The sequence below is a fragment of the Oncorhynchus gorbuscha genome, unplaced genomic scaffold (assembly GCF_021184085.1).
Source record: "Oncorhynchus gorbuscha isolate QuinsamMale2020 ecotype Even-year unplaced genomic scaffold, OgorEven_v1.0 Un_scaffold_1817, whole genome shotgun sequence".
Lineage (NCBI taxonomy): Eukaryota > Metazoa > Chordata > Actinopteri > Salmoniformes > Salmonidae > Oncorhynchus > Oncorhynchus gorbuscha.
The window spans coordinates 34,031-60,248 of NW_025746491.1; the positions used below are offsets into that span (position 1 = coordinate 34,031).

General features: G+C 50.1%; 1 pseudogene; it reads left to right on the plus strand.

The window, feature by feature from the left end:
* Positions 1-627: 627 nt before the first annotated feature.
* The window catches only part of LOC124024281, a 54,885-nt pseudogene continuing 29,294 nt past the window's right edge, over positions 628-26,218 (plus strand).

Sequence of the window (26,218 nt, forward strand, 5' to 3'; positions counted from 1 at the left end):
TAGAATGTATGCACACATGACTGTAAGTCGCTTTGGATAAAAGCGTCTGCTAAATGGCATTTATTATTATTATATATTATTCCTCTACTCTACTCTGTCTGTCAGTGGGAGGCCAGGGGAGGAATATGGTTGATTCCCCAGCAGAGAGGGAGATGGTTGATTCCCCAGCAGAGAGGGAGATGGTTGATTCAGTCTGCTGTCATGTATTTATAACCTACCTGATGAATGGAAAAAGTAACAATGTCTCCTTCCTTCCTTCCTTCCCCCTTCCTCTCCTCCTTCCTTCTCCCTCTCTCCACCCTCTCTCCTCCACCTCTCCCCCTCTCTCGTCTTCTTCTCCCCCCTCCCTCCTCTCCATCTCTCTCCTCTCTTCCCCCCACCCCACCTCTCCTCTCCTTCTCTCTCCTCTCCTTCTCCCTCCCCCCTCTCCACCCCCCCCCCCCACCCTCCTCCCCCCCCCCACCTCTCCTCTCCACCCCCCCACCTCTCCCCCCCCCACCTCTCCTCTCCTCCCCCTCTCCCACCCTCTCCCCCTCTCCTCCCACCCTCTCTCCTCCCCCTCTCTCCTCTCCACCCTCTCTCCCCTCTACACCCTCTCTTCTCCACCTCCCCTTCCCCCCCTCTAGTCCAGTATCAGATGGAGATGATGCGATCTCTTCGTCATGTCAACATTGACCATCTCCATGTGGGCTGGTACCAGTCAACCTATTATGGATCATTTGTCAGCCGGGCCCTGCTGGACTCTCAGTTCAGTTACCAGCACGCCATCGAGGAGTCTGTCGTTCTCATCTACGGTAAGTTATCCGTCTGAGACACACACACACACCACACCACACACACACCTGACAAGGCTGCTAAGGTGTGAGCCATGCTCACCTACAGTAAGTGGAGATTGGATGGAAACTAAAGTTATATAGCTGACACACACCTTAACAAATCCACCCTGACACGATACTCCTGTCTCTGCTGTTAAGGTGCTGCTAGGTGGTAGTGATGCTACTGTCTCTGCTGTTAAGGTGTTGCTAGGTGGTAGTGATACTACTGTCTCTGCTGTTAAGGTGCTGCTAGGTGGTAGTGATGCTACTGTCTCTGCTGTTAAGGTGCTGCTAGGTGGTAGTGATGCTACTGTCTCTGCTGTTAAGGTGCTGCTAGGTGGTAGTGATGCTACTGTCTCTGCTGTTAAGGTGCTGCTAGGTGGTAGTGATGCTACTGTCTCTGCTGTTAAGGTGCTGCTAGGTGGTAGTGATGCTACTGTCTCTGCTGTTAATAAGGTGCTGCTAGGTGGTAGTGATACTACTGTCTCTGCTGTTAAGGTGCTGCTAGGTGGTAGTGATACTACTGTCTCTGCTGTTAAGGTGCTGCTAGGTGGTAGTGATGCTACTGTCTCTGCTGTTAAGGTGCTGCTAGGTGGTAGTGATGCTACTGTCTCTGCTGTTAAGGTGCTGCTAGGTGGTAGTGATGCTACTGTCTCTGATGTAAAGGTGCTGCTAGGTGGTAGTGATGCTACTGTCTCTGCTGTTAAGGTGCTGCTAGGTGGTAGTGATGCTACTGTCTCTGATGTAAAGGTGACTTCACGACAGTGACTTCTCTGACAGTGACTTCACGACAGTGACTTCACGACAGTGACTTCACGACAGTGACTTCACGACAGTGACTTCACGACAGTGACTTCACGACAGTGACTTCACGACAGTGACTTCACGACAGTGACTTCACGACAGTGACTTCACGACAGTGACTTCACGACAGTGACTTCTCGACAGTGACTTCGACAGTGACTTCTCGACAGTGACTTCTCGACAGTGACTTATCGACAGTGACTTATCGACAGTGACTTATCGACAGTGACTTATCGACAGTGACTTATCGACAGTGACTTATCGACAGTGACTTATCGACAGTGACTTATCGACAGTGACTTATCGACAGTGACTTATCGACAGTGACTTATCGACAGTGACTTATCGACAGTGACTTATCGACAGTGACTTATCGACAGTGACTTATCGACAGTGACTTATCGACAGTGACTTATCGACAGTGACTTATCGACAGTGACTTATCGACAGTGACTTATCGACAGTGACTTATCGACAGTGACTTATCGACAGTGACTTATCGACAGTGACTTATCGACAGTGACTTATCGACAGTGACTTATCGACAGTGACTTATCGACAGTGACTTATCGACAGTGACTTATCGACAGTGACTTATCGACAGTGACTTATCGACAGTGACTTATCGACAGTGACTTATCGACAGTGACTTATCGACAGTGACTTATCGACAGTGACTTATCGACAGTGACTTATCGACAGTGACTTATCGACAGTGACTTATCGACAGTGACTTATCGACAGTGACTTATCGACAGTGACTTATCGACAGTGACTTATCGACAGTGACTTATCGACAGTGACTTATCGACAGTGACTTATCGACAGTGACTTATCGACAGTGACTTATCGACAGTGACTTATCGACAGTGACTTATCGACAGTGACTTATCGACAGTGACTTATCGACAGTGACTTATCGACAGTGACTTATCGACAGTGACTTATCGACAGTGACTTATCGACAGTGACTTATCGACAGTGACTTATCGACAGTGACTTATCGACAGTGACTTATCGACAGTGACTTATCGACAGTGACTTATCGACAGTGACTTATCGACAGTGACTTATCGACAGTGACTTATCGACAGTGACTTATCGACAGTGACTTATCGACAGTGACTTATCGACAGTGACTTATCGACAGTGACTTATCGACAGTGACTTATCGACAGTGACTTATCGACAGTGACTTATCGACAGTGACTTATCGACAGTGACTTATCGACAGTGACTTATCGACAGTGACTTATCGACAGTGACTTATCGACAGTGACTTATCGACAGTGACTTATCGACAGTGACTTATCGACAGTGACTTATCGACAGTGACTTATCGACAGTGACTTATCGACAGTGACTTATCGACAGTGACTTATCGACAGTGACTTATCGACAGTGACTTATCGACAGTGACTTATCGACAGTGACTTATCGACAGTGACTTATCGACAGTGACTTATCGACAGTGACTTATCGACAGTGACTTATCGACAGTGACTTATCGACAGTGACTTATCGACAGTGACTTATCGACAGTGACTTATCGACAGTGACTTATCGACAGTGACTTATCGACAGTGACTTATCGACAGTGACTTATCGACAGTGACTTATCGACCGTGACTTATCGACCGTGACTTAACGTGACTTATCAACAGTGACTTATCAACAGTGACTTATCAACAGTGACTTATCAACAGTGACTTATCAACAGTGACTTAACGTGACTTATCAACAGTGATTTATCAACAGTGACTTATCAACAGTGACTTATCAACAGTGACTTAACGTGACTTAACGTGACTTATCAACAGTGACTTAACGTGACTTAACGTGACTTATCAACAGTGACTTAACGTGACTTAACGTGACTTATCAACAGTGACTTAACGTGACTTAACGTGACTTATCAACAGTGACTTAACGTGACTTAACGTGACTTATCAACAGTGACTTAACGTGACTTAACGTGACTTATCAACAGTGACTTAACGTGACTTAACGTGACTTATCAACAGTGACTTAACGTGACTTAACGTGACTTCACAACAGTGACTTAACGTGACTTATCAACAGTGACTTAACGTGACTTATCAACAGTGAGTGCATGCATTGGCCCCGGCAGGAACTGAAACCAAGACTTTGGCGTTGTTGACACCAAGCTCTTACAAACTGATCCACAAAGGACCACAGAGGAATGGGGCGGCAGTTGGTGTTGGACTAGTAACCGGGGGGGTCAGGTAGCCTAGTGGTTAGAGTGTTGGACTAGTGACCGGGGGATCAGGTAGCCTAGTGGTTAGAGCGTTGGACTAGTAACCGGGGGGTCAGGTAGCCTAGTGGTTAGAGCGTTGGACTAGTGACCGGGGGTCAGGTAGCCTAGTGGTTAGAGTGTTGGACTAGTAACCGGGGGGGGTCAGGTAGCCTAGTGGTTAGAGTGTTGGACTAGTAACCGGGGGTCAGGTAGCCTAGTGGTTAGAGTGTTGGACTAGTAACCGGGGGTCAGGTAGCCTAGTGGTTAGAGTGTTGGACTAGTAACCGGGGGGTCAGGTAGCCTAGTGGTTAGTGTTGGACTAGTAACCGGGGGTCAGGTAGCCTAGTGGTTAGAGTGTTGGACTAGTAACCGGGGGTCAGGTAGCCTAGTGGTTAGAGTGTTGGACTAGTAACCGGGGGGTCAGGTAGCCTAGTGGTTAGAGTGTTGGACTAGTGACCGGGGGGTCAGGTAGCCTAGTGGTTAGAGTGTTGGACTAGTAACCGGGGGGGTCAGGTAGCCTAGTGGTTAGAGTGTTGGACTAGTGACCGGGGGTCGGGTAGCCTAGTGGTTAGAGTGTTGGACTAGTGACCGGGGGTCAGGTAGCCTAGTGGTTAGAGTGTTGGACTAGTAACCGGGGGTCAGGTAGCCTAGTGGTTAGAGTGTTGGACTAGTGACCGGGGGGTCAGGTAGCCTAGTGGTTAGAGTGTTGGACTAGTAACCGGGGGTCAGGTAGCCTAGTGGTTAGAGTGTTGGACTAGTAACCGGGGGGTCAGGTAGCCTAGTGGTTAGAGTGTTGGACTAGTGACCGGGGGGTCAGGTAGCCTAGTGGTTAGAGTGTTGGACTAGTGACCGGGGGGTCAGGTAGCCTAGTGGTTAGAGTGTTGGACTAGTAACCGGGGGGTCAGGTAGCCTAGTGGTTAGAGTGTTGGACTAGTAACCGGGGGGTCAGGTAGCCTAGTGGTTAGAGTGTTGGACTAGTAACCGGGGGTCAGGTAGCCTAGTGGTTAGAGTGTTGGACTAGTGACCGGGGGTCAGGTAGCCTAGTGGTTAGTGTTGGACTAGTAACCGGGGGGTCAGGTAGCCTAGTGGTTAGAGTGTTGGACTAGTGACCGGGGGGTCAGGTAGCCTAGTGGTTAGAGTGTTGGACTAGTAACCGGGGGGTCAGGTAGCCTAGTGGTTAGAGTGTTGGACTAGTGACCGGGGGGTCAGGTAGCCTAGTGGTTAGAGTGTTGGACTAGTAACCGGGGGGGTCAGGTAGCCTAGTGGTTAGAGTGTTGGACTAGTAACCGGGGGTCAGGTAGCCTAGTGGTTAGAGTGTTGGACTAGTGACCGGGGGTCAGGTAGCCTAGTGGTTAGTGTTGGACTAGTAACCGGGGGGGTCAGGTAGCCTAGTGGTTAGAGTGTTGGACTAGTGACCGGGGGGGTCAGGTAGCCTAGTGGTTAGAGTGTTGGACTAGTGACCGGAAGGTTGCAAGTTCAAATCCTCCGAGCTGACAAGGTACAAATCTGTGGTTCTGCCCCTGAACAGGCAGTTAACCCACTGTTCCTAGGCCGTCATTGAAAATAATAATTTGTTCTTAACTGACTTGCCTGGTTAAATAAAGGTTCAATAAAAGTGTAATGTCACCTAAAAGTGCCGTCGGAAGGTTTTCACACCCCTTTTTAACCCTTTTCCACATTTTGTTGTTACAAAGTCGGATTTAAGATGTATTGTATTTTTTGTGTTTTTTTTTTGGTGTCAATGATCCTCATAAACTATTTCTGTCAGATTTGGGAGATGGATCACCCCAGTGTAATGTACAACAATACATGACATGATTTCCACTGTCTCTATAGCCAAGATCTAGTCTGATTTCAGAACACACAGGAGCAGACTCCACTTATCTCTCTCTGTCTCTCTCTCTGTCTCTCTCTCTCTCTCTCTCTCTCTCTCTCTCTCTGTCTCTCTCTCTCTCTCTCTGTCTCTCTCTCTCTCTCTCTCTCTCTCTCTCTGTCTCTCTCTCTCTCTCTCTCTGTCTCTCTCTCTCTCTCTCTCTCTGTCTCTCTCTGTCTCTCTCTCTCTCTCTCTCTCTCTCTCTGTCTCTCTCTCTCTGTCTCTCTCTCTCTCTGTCTCTCTGTCTCTCTCTCTCTCTGTCTCTCTCTCTCTCTGTCTCTCTGTCTCTCTCTCTCTCTGTCTCTCTGTCTCTCTCTCTCTCTCTCTCTCTCTCTCTCTCTCTCTCTCTCTCTCTCTCTCTCTCTCTCTCTCTCTCTGTCTCTGTCTCTGTCTCTCTCTCTGTCTCTCTCTCTCTGTCTCTCTCTTCTCTCTCTCTCTTCTCTCTCTCTCTCTCTCTTCTCTCTCTCTTCTCTCTCTCTCTCTCTCTCTCTTCTCTCTCCTCTCTCTTCTCTCTCTCTCTCCTCTGTCTCTCTCCTCTGTCTCTCTCCTCTCTCTGTCTCTCTCCTCTCTCTCTCTCTCTCCTCTCTCTGTCTCTCTCTCTGTCTGTCTCTCTCTCTTTACCCAGTGAAGGTCACATGCAGTTTGGCCATGATGTGCAGACTGAGCCAGGTTCTCCTCTAGGATGTTGCCTGTGTTTTAGGAAGGGGAATTCATCTCACCAGGTGTCTGTTAGAAAGCAGACAGAGACAGGTTCTCCTCTAGGATGTTGCCTGTGTTTTAGGAAGGTGAATTCATCTCACCAGGTGTCTGTTAGAAAGCAGACAGAGACAGGTTCTCCTCTAGGATGTTGCCTGTGTTTTAGCTTCATTACGGCTCCTTTTACCCCAAAAACCTCCCCAGTCCCGACATACTCTACTGGCGGACCGGAGCCAGACCCAGAACTGTGTCAATACGGACCGCAAGGCCCGGAGAAAGTTTTTTTTAAAGATACAGTAGCAGTCGAAAGTTTGGACACCTACTCATTCCAGGGTTTTTCTTTATTTTTACGGTTTTCTACATTGTAGAATAATAGTGAAGACATCAAAACTATGAAATAACACTCATGGAATCATGTTTTGACGACAGAAAAAAAGTGTTAAACAAATCAAAAGTATATTTTAGATTTGAGATTCTTCAAAGTAGCTTTGCACACTCTTGACATTCTCTCAACCAGCTTCACCTGGAATTATTTTCCAACAGTCTTGAAGGATTTCCCACATATGCTGAGCACTTGTTGGCTGCTCTTCCTTCACTCTGTGGCCCAACTCATCGCAAACCATCCCAATCGGGTTGATGTCGGGTGATTGTGGAGGCCAGGTCATCTGATGCCGAACTCCATCACTCTCCTTCTTGGTCAAATAGCCCTGACACAACCCGGAGGTGTGTTAGGTCATTGTCCTGTTGAAAAACAAATGATAGTCCCACAAAATGCAAACCAGATGGGATGGCGTATCACTGCAGAAGTCTGTGGTAGCCATGCTGGTTAAGTGTGCCATGAATTCTAAATAAATCACTTAGACTGTTACCAGCAAAGCACCATCACACCTCCTCCATGCTTCACGGTGGAAACCACACATGCAGAGATCATCCATTCACCTACTCTGTGTCTCACAAAGACACGGCGGTTGGAACCAAAAATCTCAAATTTGGACTCATCAGACCAAAGGACAGATTTACATTACATTACATTACATTTAAGTCATTTAGCAGACGCTCTTATTGCTCGTGTTTCTTGGCCCAAGTCTCTTCTTATTATTGGTGTCCTTTAAAAATAATGTTTAACTAGTCAGTTAAGAACAAATTCTAATTTTACAATGACGGCCTAACCCGGACAGCGCTGGGCCAATTGTGCGCAGCCCCATGGGATTCCCGATCACGGCCGGTTATGACAAAGCCCAAGATCAAACCACCGAGATGCAGTGCTTTAGACCACAGTGCCAAAGCCCAAGATCAAACCACTGAGATGCAGTGCTTTAGACCACAGTGCCAAAGCCCAAGATCAAACCACTGAGATGCAGTGCTTTAGACCACAGTGCAAAGCCCAAGATCAAACCATTGAGATGCAGTGCTTTAGACCACAGTGCCAAAGCCCAAGATCAAACCACTGAGATGCAGTGCTTTTAGACCACAGTGCCAAAGCCCAAGATCAAACCACTGAGATGCAGTGCTTTAGACCACAGTGCCAAAGCCCAAGATCAAACCACTGAGATGCAGTGCTTTTAGACCACAGTGCCAAAGCCCAAGATCAAACCACTGAGATGCAGTGCTTTTAGACCACAGTGCCAAAGCCCAAGATCAAACCACTGAGATGCAGTGCTTTTAGACCACAGTGCCAAAGCCCAAGATCAAACCACTGAGATGCAGTGCTTTAGACCACAGTGCCAAAGCCCAAGATCAAACCACTGAGATGCAGTGCTTTAGACCACAGTGCCAAAGCCCAAGATCAAACCACTGAGATGCAGTGCTTTAGACCACAGTGCCAAAGCCCAAGATCAAACCACTGAGATGCAGTGCTTTAGACCACAGTGCCAAAGCCCAAGATCAAACCACTGAGATGCAGTGCTTTTAGACCACAGTGCCAAAGCCCAAGATCAAACCACTGAGATGCAGTGCTTTAGACCACAGTGCCAAAGCCCAAGATCAAACCACTGAGATGCAGTGCTTTAGACCACAGTGCCAAAGCCCAAGATCAAACCACTGAGATGCAGTGCTTTTAGACCACAGTGCCAAAGCCCAAGATCAAACCACTGAGATGCAGTGCTTTAGACCACAGTGCCAAAGCCCAAGATCAAACCACTGAAATGCAGTGCTTTAGACCACAGTGCCAAAGCCCAAGATCAAACCACTGAAATGCAGTGCTTTAGACCACAGTGCCAAAGCCCAAGATCAAACCACTGAAATGCAGTGCTTTAGACCACAGTGCCAAAGCCCAAGATCAAACCACTGAGATGCAGTGCTTTAAACCACAGTGCCAAAGCCCAAGATCAAACCACTGAGATGCAGTGCTTTAGACCACAGTGCCAAAGCCCAAGATCAAACCACTGAGATGCAGTGCTTTTAGACCACAGTGCCAAAGCCCAAGATCAAACCACTGAGATGCAGTGCTTTAGACCACAGTGCCAAAGCCCAAGATCAAACCACTGAGATGCAGTGCTTTAGACCACAGTGCCAAAGCCCAAGATCAAACCACTGAGATGCAGTGCTTTTAGACCACAGTGCCAAAGCCCAAGATCAAACCACTGAGATGCAGTGCTTTAGACCACAGTGCCAAAGCCCAAGATCAAACCACTGAGATGCAGTGCTTTAGACCACAGTGCCAAAGCCCAAGATCAAACCACTGAGATGCAGTGCTTTAAACCACAGTGCCAAAGCCCAAGATCAAACCACTGAGATGCAGTGCTTTTAGACCACAGTGCCAAAGCCCAAGATCAAACCACTGAAATGCAGTGCTTTAGACCACAGTGCCAAAGCCCAAGATCAAACCACTGAGATGCAGTGCTTTTAGACCACAGTGCCAAAGCCCAAGATCAAACCACTGAAATGCAGTGCTTTTAGACCACAGTGCCAAAGCCCAAGATCAAACCACTGAAATGCAGTGCTTTTAGACCACAGTGCCAAAGCCCAAGATCAAACCACTGAGATGCAGTGCTTTTAGACCACAGTGCCAAAGCCCAAGATCAAACCACTGAGATGCAGTGCTTTTAGACCACAGTGCCAAAGCCCAAGATCAAACCACTGAAATGCAGTGCTTTTAGACCACAGTGCCAAAGCCCAAGATCAAACCACTGAGATGCAGTGCTTTTAGACCACAGTGCCAAAGCCCAAGATCAAACCACTGAGATGCAGTGCTTTAGACCACAGTGCCAAAGCCCAAGATCAAACCACTGAGATGCAGTGCTTTTAGACCACAGTGCCAAAGCCCAAGATCAAACCACTGAGATGCAGTGCTTTTAGACCACAGTGCCAAAGCCCAAGATCAAACCACTGAAATGCAGTGCTTTAGACCACAGTGCCAAAGCCCAAGATCAAACCACTGAAATGCAGTGCTTTTAGACCACAGTGCCAAAGCCCAAGATCAAACCACTGAGATGCAGTGCTTTAGACCACAGTGCCAAAGCCCAAGATCAAACCACTGAGATGCAGTGCTTTTAGACCACAGTGCCAAAGCCCAAGATCAAACCACTGAGATGCAGTGCTTTTAGACCACAGTGCCAAAGCCCAAGATCAAACCACTGAAATGCAGTGCTTTTAGACCACAGTGCCAAAGCCCAAGATCAAACCACTGAAATGCAGTGCTTTTAGACCACAGTGACAAAGCCCAAGATCAAACCACTGAAATGCAGTGCTTTAGACCACAGTGCCAAAGCCCAAGATCAAACCACTGAAATGCAGTGCTTTTAGACCACAGTGCCAAAGCCCAAGATCAAACCACTGAAATGCAGTGCTTTAGACCACAGTGCCAAAGCCCAAGATCAAACCACTGAAATGCAGTGCTTTTAGACCACAGTGCCAAAGCCCAAGATCAAACCACTGAAATGCAGTGCTTTAGACCACAGTGCCAAAGCCCAAGATCAAACCACTGAGATGCAGTGCTTTAGACCACAGTGCCAAAGCCCAAGATCAAACCACTGAAATGCAGTGCTTTTAGACCACAGTGCCAAAGCCCAAGATCAAACCACTGAAATGCAGTGCTTTAGACCACAGTGCCAAAGCCCAAGATCAAACCACTGAGATGCAGTGCTTTTAGACCACAGTGCCACTCGGGAGCCCAGAAATAGTAGTGTTTTTGTTGTTGCAGCATTTCGACCATGAAGTCCTGATTTCACACAGTCTCCTCTGAACAGTTGATGTTGAGATGTGGCTGTTACTGGAACTCTGTGAAGCATTTATTTGGGCTGCAATTTCTGAGGTGCAGGTAACTCTAATGAACTCATCCTCTGCAGAGGTAACTCTGGGCGGTCCTCATGAGAGCCAGTTTCATCATAGTGCTTGATGGTTTATGCGACCGCACTTGAAGAAACTTTCAAAGTTGTTGACATTTTCCGTATTGACTGATCTTCATGTCTGAAAGTAATGATGGACTGTCGTCTCTCTTTGCTTATTTGAGCTGTTCTTGCCATAATATGGACTTGGTCTGTTACCAAATAGAGCTATATTCTGTATATCCCCCCTACCTTGTCACAACACAAATTATTGGCTCAAACTCATTAAGAAGGAAAGATATTGCATAGATTAACTTTGAACAAGGCACACCTGTTAATTGAAATGCATTCCAGGTGACTACCTAATGAAGCTGGTTGAGAGAATGCCAGGAGTGTGCAAAGCTGTCAAGGCCAAAGGGTGGCTACTTTGAAGAATCTCAAATATAAAAAATATTGTCCTCTGCTGCCTCTGTCAGTAGCTGTGTTTCAGGAAGTCTTCATGATGCTGTGGATATGAGAAAGACTTGAACATCTTGGTTCTGTTATAATCTCCACCCGGCACAGCCAGAAGAGGACTGGCCACCCCTCATAGCCAGAGGAGGACTGGCCACCCCTCATAGCCAGAGGAGGACTGGCCAACCCTCATAGCCAGAGGAGGACTGGCCCACCCCTCATAGCCAGAGGAGGACTGGCCCACCCCTCATAGCCAGAGGAGGACTGGCCCACCCCTCATAGCCAGAGGAGGACTGGCCCACCCCTCATAGCCAGAGGAGGACTGGCCCACCCCTCATAGCCAGAGGAGGACTGGCCCACCCCTCATAGCCAGAGGAGGACTGGCCCACCCCTCATAGCCAGAGGAGGACTGGCCCACCCTCATAGCCAGAGGAGGACTGGCCCACCCCTCATAGCCAGAGAGGACTGGCCCACCCCTCATAGCCAGAGGAGGACTGGCCCACCCCTCATAGCCAGAGGAGGACTGGCCCACCCCTCATAGCCAGAGGAGGACTGGCCCACCCCTCATAGCCAGAGGAGGACTGGCCCACCCCTCATAGCCAGAGGAGGACTGGCCCACCCCTCATAGCCAGAGGAGGACTGGCCCACCCCTCATAGCCAGAGGAGGACTGGCCCACCCCTCATAGCCAGAGGAGGACTGGCCCACCCCTCATAGCCAGAGGAGGACTGGCCCACCCCTCATAGCCAGAGGAGGACTGGCCCACCCCTCATAGCCAGAGGAGGACTGGCCCACCCCTCATAGCCAGAGGAGGACTGGCCCACCCCTCATAGCCAGAGGAGGACTGGCCCACCCCTCATAGCCAGAGGAGGACTGGCCCACCCCTCATAGCCAGAGGAGGACTGGCCCACCCCTCATAGCCAGAGGAGGACTGGCCCACCCCTCATAGCCAGAGGAGGACTGGCCCACCCCTCATAGCCAGAGGAGGACTGGCCCACCCCTCATAGCCAGAGGAGGACTGGCCCACCCCTCATAGCCAGAGGAGGACTGCCCACCCCTCATAGCCAGAGGAGGACTGGCCCACCCCTCAGAGCCTGGTTCCTCTCTAGGTTTATAATCTCCACCCCTCATAGCCAGAGGAGGACTGGCCCACCCCTCAGAGCCTGGTTCCTCTCTAGGTTTATAATCTCCACCCCTCATAGCCAGAGGAGGACTGGCCCACCCCTCATAGCCAGAAGAGGACTGGCCCACCCCTCATAGCCAGAGGAGGACTGGCCCACCCCTCATAGCCAGAGGAGGACTGGCCCACCCCTCATAGCCAGAGGAGGACTGGCCCACCCCTCATAGCCAGAGGAGGACTGGCCCACCCCTCATAGCCAGAGGAGGACTGGCCCACCCCTCATAGCCAGAGGAGGACTGGCCCACCCCTCATAGCCAGAGGAGGACTGGCCCACCCCTCATAGCCAGAGGAGGACTGGCCCACCCTCATAGCCAGAGGAGGACTGGCCCACCCTCATAGCCAGAAGAGGACTGGCCACCCCTCATAGCCAGAGGAGGACTGGCCCACCCCTCATAGCCAGAGGAGGACTGGCCCACCCCTCATAGCCAGAGGAGGACTGGCCCACCCCTCATAGCCAGAGGAGGACTGGCCCACCCCTCATAGCCAGAGGAGGACTGGCCCACCCCTCATAGCCAGAGGAGGACTGGCCCACCCCTCATAGCCAGAGGAGGACTGGCCCACCCCTCATAGCCAGAGGAGGACTGCCCACCCCCACCCTCATAGCCAGAGGAGGACTGGCCCCCCCCTCAGAGCCTGGTTCCTCTCTAGGTTTATAATCTCCACCCCTCATAGCCAGAGGAGGACTGGCCCACCCCTCAGAGCCTGGTTCCTCTCTAGGTTTATAATCTCCACCCCTCATAGCCAGAGGAGGACTGGCCCACCCCTCATAGCCAGAAGAGGACTGGCCCACCCCTCATAGCCAGAGGAGGACTGGCCCACCCCTCATAGCCAGAGGAGGACTGGCCCACCCCTCATAGCCAGAGGAGGACTGGCCCACCCCTCATAGCCAGAGGAGGACTGGCCCACCCCTCATAGCCAGAGGAGGACTGGCCCACCCCTCATAGCCAGAGGAGGACTGGCCCACCCCTCATAGCCAGAGGAGGACTGGCCCACCCCTCATAGCCAGAGGAGGACTGGCCCACCCCTCATAGCCAGAGGAGGACTGGCCCACCCCTCATAGCCAGAAGAGGACTGGCCACCCCTCATAGCCAGAGGAGGACTGGCCCACCCCTCATAGCCAGAGGAGGACTGGCCCACCCCTCATAGCCAGAGGAGGACTGGCCCACCCCTCATAGCCAGAGGAGGACTGGCCCACCCCTCATAGCCAGAGGAGGACTGGCCCACCCCTCATAGCCAGAGGAGGACTGGCCCACCCCTCATAGCCAGAGGAGGACTGGCCCACCCCTCATAGCCAGAGGAGGACTGGCCCACCCCTCATAGCCAGAGGAGGACTGGCCCACCCCTCATAGCCAGAGGAGGACTGGCCCACCCCTCATAGCCAGAGGAGGACTGGCCCACCCCTCATAGCCAGAGGAGGACTGGCCCACCCCTCATAGCCAGAGGAGGACTGGCCCACCCCTCATAGCCAGAAGAGGACTGGCCACCCCTCATAGCCAGAGGAGGACTGGCCCACCCCTCAGAGCCTGGTTCCTCTCTAGGTTTATAATCTCCACCCCTCATAGCCAGAGGAGGACTGGCCCACCCCTCATAGCCAGAGGAGGACTGGCCCACCCTCATAGCCAGAGGAGGACTGGCCCACCCCTCATAGCCAGAGGAGGACTGGCCCACCCCTCATAGCCAGAGAGGAGGACTGGCCCACCCTCATAGCCAGAGGAGGACTGGCCCACCCCTCATAGCCAGAGGAGGACTGGCCCACCCTCATAGCCAGAGGAGGACTGGCCCACCCCTCATAGCCAGAGGAGGACTGGCCCACCCTCATAGCCAGAAGAGGACTGGCCACCCCTCATAGCCAGAGGAGGACTGGCCCACCCTCATAGCCAGAGGAGGACTGGCCACCCTCATAGCCAGAGGAGGACTGGCCCACCCCTCAGAGCCTGGTTCCTCTCTAGGAGGATAATCTCCACCCCTCATAGCCAGAGGAGGACTGGCCCACCCTCATAGCCAGAGGAGGACTGGCCCACCCCTCTCCAGAGCCAGAGGAGGACTGGCCCACCCCTCATAGCCAGAGGAGGACTGGCCCACCCCTCAGAGCCTGGTTCCTCTCTAGGTTTATAATCTCCACCCCTCATAGCCAGAAGAGGACTGGCCACCCCTCATAGCCAGAGGAGGACTGGCCCACCCTCATAGCCAGAGGAGGACTGGCCCACCCCTCAGAGCCTGGTTCCTCTCTAGGTTTATAATCTCCACCCCTCATAGCCAGAGGAGGACTGGCCCACCCCTCATAGCCAGAAGAGGACTGGCCCACCCCTCATAGCCAGAGGAGGGACTGGCCCACCCCTGGCCCACCCCTCATAGCCAGAGGAGGACTGGCCCACCCCTCATAGCCAGAGGAGGACTGGCCCACCCCTCATAGCCAGAGGAGGACTGGCCCACCCCTCATAGCCAGAGGAGGACTGGCCCACCCCTCATAGCCAGAGGAGGACTGGCCCACCCTCATAGCCAGAGGAGGACTGGCCCACCCCTCATAGCCAGAGGAGGACTGGCCCACCCTCATAGCCAGAAGAGGACTGGCCACCCCTCATAGCCAGAGGAGGACTGGCCCACCCCTCATAGCCAGAGGAGGACTGGCCCACCCCTCATAGCCAGAGGAGGACTGGCCCACCCCTCATAGCCAGAGGAGGACTGGCCCACCCTCATAGCCAGAGGAGGACTGGCCCACCCCTCATAGCCAGAGGAGGACTGGCCCACCCCTCATAGCCAGAGGAGGACTGGCCCACCCCTCATAGCCAGAGGAGGACTGGCCCACCCCTCATAGCCAGAGGAGGACTGGCCCACCCTCATAGCCAGAGGAGGACTGGCCCACCCTCATAGCCAGAGGAGGACTGGCCCACCCCTCATAGCCAGAAGAGGACTGGCCACCCCTCATAGCCAGAGGAGGACTGGCCCACCCCTCAGAGCCTGGTTCCTCTCTAGGTTTATAATCTCCACCCCTCATAGCCAGAGGAGGACTGGCCCACCCTCATAGCCAGAGGAGGACTGGCCCACCCCTCATAGCCAGAGGAGGACTGGCCCACCCCTCATAGCCAGAGGAGGACTGGCCCACCCCTCATAGCCAGAGGAGGACTGGCCCACCCCTCATAGCCAGAAGAGGACTGGCCACCCCTCATAGCCAGAGGAGGACTGGCCCACCCCTCATAGCCAGAAGAGGACTGGCCACCCCTCATAGCCAGAGGAGGACTGGCCCACCCCTCAGAGCCTGGTTCCTCTCTAGGTTTATAATCTCCACCCCTCATAGCCAGAGGAGGACTGGCCCACCCCTCATAGCCAGAGGAGGACTGGCCCACCCCTCATAGCCAGAGGAGGACTGGCCCACCCCTCATAGCCAGAGGAGGACTGGCCCACCCCTCAGAGCCTGGTTCCTCTCTAGGTTTATAATCTCCACCCCTCATAGCCAGAAGAGGACTGGCCACCCCTCATAGCCAGAGGAGGACTGGCCCACCCCTCATAGCCAGAGGAGGACTGGCCCACCCCTCATAGCCAGAGGAGGACTGGGCCACCCCTCATAGCCAGAGGAGGACTGGCCCACCCTCATAGCCAGAGGAGGACTGGCCCACCCTCATAGCCAGAGGAGGACTGGCCCACCCTCATAGCCAGAGGAGGACTGGCCCACCCCTCATAGCCAGAGGAGGACTGGCCCACCCCTCATAGCCAGAGGAGGACTGGCCCACCCCTCATAGCCAGAGGAGGACTGGCCCACCCCTCATAGCCAGAGGAGGACTGGCCCACCCCTCATAGCCAGAGGAGGACTGGCCCACCCCTCATAGCCAGAGGAGGACTGGCCCACCCCTCATAGCCAGAGGAGGACTGGCCCACCCCTCATAGCCAGAGGAGGACTGGCCCACCCCTCATAGCCAGAGGAGGACTGGCCCACCCTCATAGCCAGAGGAGGACTGGCCCACCCCTCATAGCCAGAGGAGGACTGGCCCACCCCCAGAGGAGGACTGGCCCACCCCAGAGGAGGACTGGCCCACCCTCATAGCCAGAGGAGGACTGGCCCACCCCTCATAGCCAGAGGAGGACTGGCCCACCCCTCATAGCCAGAGGAGGACTGGCCCACCCCTCATAGCCAGAGGAGGACTGGCCCACCCCTCATAGCCAGCCAGAGGAGGACTGGCCCACCCCTCAGAGGAGGACTGGCCCACCCTCATAGCCAGAGGAGGACTGGCCCACCCCTCATAGCCAGAGGAGGACTGGCCCACCCCTCATAGCCAGAGGAGGACTGGCCCACCCTCATAGCCAGAGGAGGACTGGCCCACCCCTCATAGCCAGAGGAGGACTGGCCCACCCCTCATAGCCAGAGGAGGACTGGCCCACCCCTCATAGCCAGAGGAGGACTGGCCCACCCTCATAGCCAGAGGAGGAGGACTGGCCCACCCCTCATAGCCAGAGGAGGACTGGCCCACCCCTCATAGCCAGAGGAGGACTGGCCCACCCCTCATAGCCAGAGGAGGACTGGCCCACCCCTCATAGCCAGAGGAGGACTGGCCCACCCCTCATAGCCAGAGGAGGACTGGCCCACCCTCATAGCCAGAGGAGGACTGGCCCACCCCTCATAGCCAGAGGAGGACTGGCCCACCCCTCATAGCCAGAGGAGGACTGGCCCACCCCTCATAGCCAGAGGAGGACTGGCCCACCCTCATAGCCAGAGGAGGACTGGCCCACCCCTCATAGCCAGAGGAGGACTGGCCCACCCCTCATAGCCAGAGGAGGACTGGCCCACCCCTCATAGCCAGAGGAGGACTGGCCCACCCCTCATAGCCAGAGGAGGACTGGCCCACCCCTCATAGCCAGAGGAGGACTGGCCCACCCTCATAGCCAGAGGAGGACTGGCCCACCCCTCATAGCCAGAGGAGGACTGGCCCACCCCTCATAGCCAGAGGAGGACTGGCCCACCCCTCATAGCCAGAGGAGGACTGGCCCACCCCTCATAGCCAGAGGAGGACTGGCCCACCCCTCATAGCCAGAGGAGGGTGCCATCTATATAGGGAATAGGGTGCCATCTGTATAGGGTATAGGGTGCCATCTGTATAGGGTATAGGGTGCCATCTGTATAGGGTATAGAGTGCCATCTATATAGGGAATAGGGTACCATCTATATATGGAATAGGGTGTCATTTGTATAGGGTGCCATCTGTATAGGGTATAGGGTGCCATCTGTATAGGGTATAGGGTGCCATCTGTATAGGGTATAGGGTGCCATCTGTATAGGGTATAGGGTGCCATCTTTCGGTATTTCTGTCAAATGCATCTCATATAAGGATTGAGAGGACGGAGCCTAGTAATTTGTCTGAATGTTCTCTAGGGGGCAGTAGTGAGCTATAGCCAGGCTACTTGTGCAAGCTAGAAGAGAAAGTTCCCACTGCTTCTTCAAACTAAAACATCATTCCAGTTGACAGAACCGGTTCTGTACGCCAACCCAGGGGAATACTTTGCTTACAGAGCAGACGAGGGTCCGGCCCACCGAAACAACGAACGTTTAGCTGTTTTCACACACAACATTTGCATTGTAACGTTGTAGTTTATTCTACTAAATTAGAATTGTTTTTGAGTGACAATGAACAGATAGTTTTTCCTAGCCACCGTGCTTCTACACCTGCATTGCTTGCTGTTTGGGGTTTTAGGCTGGGTTTCTGTACAGCACTTTGACATATCAGCTGATGTACGAAGGGCTTTATAAATACATTTGATTTGGTGTTGAACGCTGAGCTGTAGTCAATGAACAGCGTTCTCACGTAAGTGTTCCTGTTTGTTCAGGTGGGGGAAAGGGGCCAGCGTGGAGAGAGATTGAGACTTGTCGCCTTGACAACACCGTTGTTGGGGCGATATGCGAATTGAAGTCTAGAGTTTCCAGCATGCTGGAGTTTGAGCCGCGACCAGCCTTTTCAAAGCCCTTCACGGCTACCGACGCGACTGTTGCTAAGCTACGTTGCGCTTGTCATTTAGGGTCACGGGAATTTTCAATCCCATTGATGATAATAATCACTATAGCTTTGACCAATTCCCAGAGGTTACAAGGCCCTGGTTAATAGAAGAATTAGACAAAGTCCCAGTCTGCAATTGATCAATACGTTATATCAGAGAGAGTACTCTGACTTCAAAATGAGAACACAATCTTTTTAACACACACACACACACACACACACACACACACACACACACACACACACACACACACACACACACACACACACACACACACACACACACACACACACACACACACACACACACACACACACACACACACACACACACACACACACACACACACACACATCAGTAGAAACTCCAACTCTCTTTAAGTGGGCTGTATTTTTCCACATTACTAACACATGGTTTCTCATTATCTTCTGCAAGCCTTGCCATTCCTAAGTTACTCCCCTTCCTGGATCACAAGTCGACAGTTCAGTTGGCCTTGAATGCCTCAACTATACCCAGCTCACACTGAGAAATAGTAACACAGTGGCCTATTGAATTATGACTCTGTAACACATTTCATACAATTTATATGGTTTCAGGGTGGAATACTTTAGTCATTACTTTAAACATATAAATCCATTATCATTTAGGCAGGCTACCTTCGCATTCTTGGGCACAGGGACTATTTTTTTATTTTTTTTATTTTACCTTTATTTAACCAGGCAAGTCAGTTAAGAACTCATTGTTATTGACTATGGTGGTCTGTTTGAAACATGTTGGTATTACAGACTCAGTCAATGAGAGGTTGAAAATGTCAGTGAAGACACTTGCCAGTTGGTCCGCAAATGCATTGAGTTCACGTCCTGGTAATCCGTCTGGCCCCTATTGCTTTGTTAATGTTGACCTGTTAAATAAGGTCTTGCTACGGAGAGCGAGATCACATAGTCATCCGGAACAGCTGGTGCTCTCATGCATGCTTCAATGTTGCTTGCCTCGAAGCTAGCATAAAAGGCATTTAGCTCGTCTGGTGGCTTGCGTCACATGTTAGCATTATAATATGATTACACAACCCAAAAGTAATGTGAAATACACTCACAACTTAACAGAAACATACTGTATGTAGACTGCTTCGTGTTTGTCTGTGCTTGCTAGCAGTAGCCAAATAGCCAGCCGGAAACCCTGGGCAGAGCATTACACCCTGGGAAGTGAAATGTACTCAGAGAATTGTTGTATGCTGTGTAAATTCCATTGTATTTCTATAGCGTGTAGACTACAGGTGTAGTAGATGGCGTGTAGACTACAGGTTTAGTAGATGGCGTGTAGACTACATGTCCTCCGTCGCGACTTCCCCTAAAGGCCCATCTGCTAGCCTGCTAGCCGCAGCCCGCTAGCTATCTAGAGCATATCGGACTGTTAACTGAAGAGGTCCATCAGCCAATTACTTGGGCTACAATAACTATTTTTCCAATTGGCCTGGACCTTTTTACTGCCGACACGGGGCCCTGCGACTGGTCTGCCGACGTAACCGTCCGATGGGGGCTACAACAGACTGTCCCGTCGCAACGTCCCCCCTAAGGCCCTTCTGCTAGTCTGCTAGCCCCGGCCCACTAGCTGTCTGAATCGCCATGTCTCCATCCCTCCTAGCTATCCACTGGTCCCTATGATCACTCGGCTACGCATGTCAATATGTCAATATGCCTTGTCCATTGCTGTCTTTGTTAGTGATTATTGTCTTATTTCACTGTAGAGCCTCCAGCCCTGTTCAATATGCCTTGTCCATTGCTGTTTTGGTTAGTGATTATCTTATTTCACTGTTGAGCCTCCAGCCCTGCTCAATATGCCTGCGCTGGCCCTTTTGTTTCACTGTAGAGCCTCCAGCCCTGCTCAATATGCCTTAGCTGGCCCTTTTGTTTCACTGTAGAGCCTCCAGCCCTGCTCAATATGCCTTAGCTGGCCCTTTTGTTTCACTGTAGAGCCTCCAGCCCTGCTCAATATGCCTGAGCTGGCCCTTTTGTTTCACTGTAGAGCCTCCAGCCCTGCTCAATATGCCTTAGTTGGCCCTTGCGGTGACCTCACCTGGTCTAAATGATGTCTCTAGAGACTAAACCTCTCATCGTCACCTCATCACCTCTCTAGGTTTACCTCCACTGTATTCACATCCTACCATACTCTTGTCTGTACATTATGCCTTGAATCTATTCTTCCGCGCCCAGAAACCTGCTCCTTTCACTCTCTGTGCCGAAAGCACTTGACAAGTTTTTATAGCCTTTAGCCCGTACCCTTATCCAACCCCTCCTCTGTTCCTCTGGTGATGTAGAGGTTAATCCAGGCCCTGCAGCGCCTAGCTCCACTCTCATTCCCCAGGTGCTCTCATTTGTTGACTTCTGTAACCGTAAAAGCCTTGGTTTCATGCATGTTAACATTAGAAGCCTCCTCCCTAACTTTGTTTTATTCACTGCTTTAGCACACTCTGCCAACCCAGATGTCCTAGCTGTGTCTGAATGAAGGCCAACAAAAATCCTAAAAATTCCATCCCCAACTATAACATTTTCCATCGAGATAGGGGGCGGCGTTGTAATCTACTGCAGAGAGAGCCTGCAGAGTTCTGTCATACTATCCAGGTCTGTGCCCAAACAATTCGAGCTTCTTCTTCTAAAAATCCACGTTTCCAGAAACAAGTCTCTCGCCATTGCCGCTTGCTATAGACCCCCTCAGCCCCCAGCTGTGCCCTGGACACCATATGTGAACTGATTGCTCCCCATCTCTCTTCAGAGCTCGTACTGTTAGGTGACCTAAACTGGGGCATGTTTAACGCCCCGGCTGTCCTACAATCTAAGCTTGATGCCCTCAATCTCACACAAAATATCAATGAATCTACCAGGTACAAACCCAAATCTGTAAACACGGGAACCTTCATAGATGTCATCCTAACCAACTTGCCCTCTAAATACACCTCTGCTGTCTTCAACCAAGATCTCAGCGATCACTGCCTCATTGCCTGCATCCGTAATGGGTCAGCGGTCAAACGACCTCCACTCATCACTGTAAAACGCTCCCTGAAACACTTCAGCGTGCAGGCATTTCTAATCGACCTGGCCGGGGTATCCTGGAAGGATTTTGACCTCATCCCGTCAGTAGAGGATGCCTGGTTATTCTTTAAGTTCTTTCCTCACCATTTTAAATAAGGCCCATTCAAAAACAATGTGAACCAGGAACAGATATAGCCATTGGTTATATACTCCAGATCTGACTGCCCTTGACCAGCACAAAAACATCCTGTGGCGTACTGCATTAGCATCGAATAGACCCCGCGATATGCAACTTTTCAGGGAAGTTGGGGACCAATAAACACAGGCAGTAAGGAAAGCCAAGGCTAGCTTTTTCAAACAGAAATGTGCGTCCTGAACCACAAACTCCAAAAAGTTCTGGGACACTAAAGTCCATGGAGAATAAGAGCACCACCTCCCTGCTGCCTACTGCACTGAGACTGTTAAACACGGTCAGCACTGATAAATCCACCATAATTGATCATTTCAATGGCCATGCTTTCCACCTGGCTACCCCTACCCTGGTCAACAGCCCTGCACCCCCAACAGCAACTTGCCCAAAGCCTCCCCCATTTCTCCTTTACCCAAATCCAGATAGCTGATGTTCTGAAAGAGTTGCAAAATCTGGACCCCTACAAATCAGCCGGGCGAGACAATCTGGACCCTCTAAAGTTATCTGCCGAAATTGTTTCAACCCCTATTACTAGCCTGTTCAACCACTCTTTCGTATCGTCTGAGATGCCCAAAGGTTGGAAAGCTGCCGCGGTCATCCCCAAAACTGTTAGACCTATATTTTTGGTGATCTGAATCTATTTCTGATCGTCTTAACTCACCACCACTAATGAGCTGTGAAGCTTCTCAAATGTTTTCTTCACCTCAAACAGGATGTGAACCAAAGTCTGTTTTTACATCCTATGGAGAAAGGCTACTATAAGGAACTATTGTCAATTTGAAAAATATTTCCAGCCCTCTCCCTTAACCAATCGGATTGAAAGGGGGAGGGAAATGGTGGAAACGTCATAAAGTAGCTGATTTACTTCTGATCTCCTTGCGCAAATAGCCTTCGGTTGTCTGTCGGTTGTCTGTCAGGAGCTCCACTGGCGCAGGAAACTCCGAGGTTCCAGAATATTTTATACAATGTTGCAAGTTAGCAGCAGCTTCAGTCTGGACCAAGTTGATAGTCAATACAATGTTGTAAGTTAGCACCAGCTTCAGTCTGGACAGAGTTGATAGTCGATACAATGTTGCAAGTTAGCAGCAGCTTCAGTCTGGACCAAGTTGATAGTCGATACAATGTTGCAAGTTAGCAGCAGCTTCAGTCTGGACAGAGTTGATAGTCGATACAATGTTGCAAGTTAGCAGCAGCTTCAGTCTGGACCAAGTTGATAGTCGATACAATGTTGCAAGTTAGCAGCAGCTTCAGTCTGGACCAAGTTGATAGTCGATACAATGTTTCACCTTCCTTGCAGACACGCCATGCGTAGCCAATGTATTTTATCAAGATATGTTCTGCCTGCAATGTTTTTATTTGTTGACTTTATGTAGGCTATTTTTACATACACTATAAATATGAAGTATGTGGATACCACTTTTTAAATGAGTGGATTCACCTATTTCAGCCTCGCCTGTTGCTGACAGGTGTATAAAATCACATCCATGCGATCTCCATAGACAAACATTGGTAGTAGAATGGCCTTACTGAAGAGCTCAGTGACTTTCAACATGGCAGCATCATAGGATGCCACCTTTCTATCAAGTCAGTCATATTTCTGCCCTGCTAGAGTTGCCCCCCGGTCAACTGTAAGTGCTGTTATTGTGAAGTGGAATCGTCTAGGAGCAACAACGTCTCAGCTGCGAAGTGGTAGGCCACACAAGCTCACAGAACTTGACCGCTGACGCGCACACTGTGTAAAAATCGTCTGTCCTCGACTGCAACACTCACTTCCGAGTTCCAAACTGGAAGCAAAGTCGGCACGAACTGTTCGTCGGGAGCTTCGTGAAACGGGTTTCCATGGCAGAGCTGCCGCACACAAGCCTAAGATCACCATGCGCAATGCCAAGCGTTGGCTAGAGTGATGTTACGTTTGCCACCATAGAAAACACATTCTCTGGAGTGATGAATCAAGCTTCTCCATCTGGTAGTCTGGCGAATCTAGGTTTGGGGATTCTAGCTGTAAAGTTTGGTGGATGAGAAATAATGGTCTGGGGCTGTTTTTCATGGTTCGGGCCCCTTAGTTCCAGTGAAGGGACATCTTAACGCTACAGCATACAATGACATTTTAGACGATTCTGTGCTTCCAACTTTGTGGCAACTGTTTGGGAAAGCCCTTTCCTGTTTCAGCATGACAATGCCCCAGTCCACAAAGCGAGATCTATACAGAAATGGTTTGTCAAGATCAGTGTAGAAGAACTTCACTGGCCTGCACAGAGCCCTGACCTCAACCCCATCGAACACCTTTGGGATGAATTGGAATGTTGACTGCGAGCCAAGAGGCCTAATCGCTCAACATCAGTGCTCAACCTCACTAATGCTGTTGTGGCTGAATGGAAGCAAGTCCCTGCAGCAATGTTCCAACATCTAGTGGAAAGCCTTCCCAGGAGAGTGGAGGCTGTTATAGCAGCAATGTTCCATCATCTAGTGGAAAGCCTTCCCAGGAGAGTGGAGGCTGTTATAGCAGCAATGTTCCTACATCTAGTGGAAAGCCTTCCCAGAAGAGTGGAGGCTGTTATAGCAGCAATGTTCCAACATCTAGTGGAAAGCCTTCCCAGTAGAGTGGAGGCTGTTATAGCAGCAATGTTCCAACATCTATTGGAAAGCCTTCCCAGAAGAGTGGAGGCTGTTATAGCAGCAATGTTCCAGCATCTAGTGGAAAGCCTTCCCAGAAGAGTGGAGGCTGTTATAGCAGCAATGTTCCATCATCTAGTGGAAAGCCTTCCCAGAAGAGTGGAGGCTGTTATAGCAGCAAAGAGAGGACCAACTCTATATTAATGCCCATGAATTTGGAATGAGATGTACAGGGTGTTTCTCTCTAAATTCTATACATGGTGTTTCTCTCTAGATTCTATACATGGTGTTTCTCTCCTCTAGATTCCAAACAGGGTGTTTCTCTCGAGATTCTATACATGGTTTCTCTCCTCTCTCTAGATTCTATTCATGGTGTTTTTCTCTAGATTCTATTCATGGTGTTTCTCTCTAGATTCTATTCATGGTGCTTCTCTCTAGATTCTATTCATGGTGTTTCTCTCTAGATTCTATACATGGTGTTTCTCTCTAGATTCTATTCAAGGTTTCTCTCCTCTCTCTAGATTCTATACATGGTGTTTCTCTCTAGATTCTATACATGGTGTTTCTCTCTAGATTCTATACATGGTGTTTCTCTCTAGATTCTATACATGGTGTTTCTCTCTAGATTCTATACATGGTGTTTCTCTCTAGATTCTATACATGGTGTTTCTCTCTAGATTCTATTCATGGTGTTTCTCTCCTCTCTCTAGATTCTATACATGGTGTTTCTCTACTCTCTCTAGATTCTATACATGGTGTTTCTCTACTCTCTCTAGATTCTATACATGGTGTTTCTCTACTCTCTCTAGATTCTATACATGGTGTTTCTCTACTCTCTCTAGATTCTATTCATGGTGTTTCTCTCTAGATTATATTCATGGTGTTTCTCTACTCTCTCTAGATTCTATACATGGTGTTTCTCTCTAGATTCTATTCATGGTGTTTCTCTCTAGATTCTATACATGGTGTTTCTCTCTAGATTCTATACATGGTGTTTCTCTCTAGATTCTATACATGGTGTTTCTCACTAGATTCTATACATGGTGTTTCTCTCTAGATTCTATTCATGGTGTTTCTCTCTAGATTCTATACATGGTGTTTCTCTCTAGATTCTATACATGGTGCTTCTCTCTAGATTCTATTCATGGTATTTCTCTCCTCTTTCTAGATCCTATACATGGTGTTTCTCTCTAGATCCTATACATGGTGTTTCTCTCTAGATCCTATTCATGGTGTTTCTCTCTAGATCCTATACATGGTGTTTCTCTCGAGATTCTATACATGGTGTTTCTCTCCTCTCTCTAGATTCTATACATGGTGTTTCTCTCCTCTAGATTCCAAACAGGGTGTTTCTCTCTAGATCCTATACATGGTGTTTCTCTCTAGATCCTATTCATGGTGTTTCTCTCTAGATCCTATACATGGTGTTTCTCTCGAGATTCTATACATGGTGTTTCTCTCCTCTCTCTAGATTCTATACATGGTGTTTCTCTCCTCTAGATTCCAAACAGGGTGTTTCTCTCGAGATTCTATACATGGTGTTTCTCTCGAGATTCTATACATGGTGTTTCTCTCTAGATTCTATATATGGTGTTTCTCTCTAGATTCTATACATGGTGTTTCTCTACGCTCTCTAGATTCTATACATGGTGTTTCTCTACTCTCTCTAGATTCTATACATGGTGTTTCTCTCTAGATTCTATACATGGTTTCTCCCCTCTCTCTAGATTCTATACATGGTGTTTCTCTACTCTCTCTAGATTCTATACATGGTGTTTCTCTACTCTCTAGATTCTATACATGGTGTTTCTCTACTCTCTCTAGATTCTATACATGGTGTTTCTCTACTCTCTCTAGATTCTATACATGGTGTTTCTCTCTAGATTCTATACATGGTTTCTCCCCTCTCTCTAGATTCTATACATGGTGTTTCTCTCTAGATTCTATACATGGTGTTTCTCTACTCTCTCTAGATTCTATACATGGTGTTTCTCTCTAGATTCTATACATGGTGTTTCTCTCTAGATTCTATACATGGTGTTTCTCTCTAGATTCTATTCATGGTG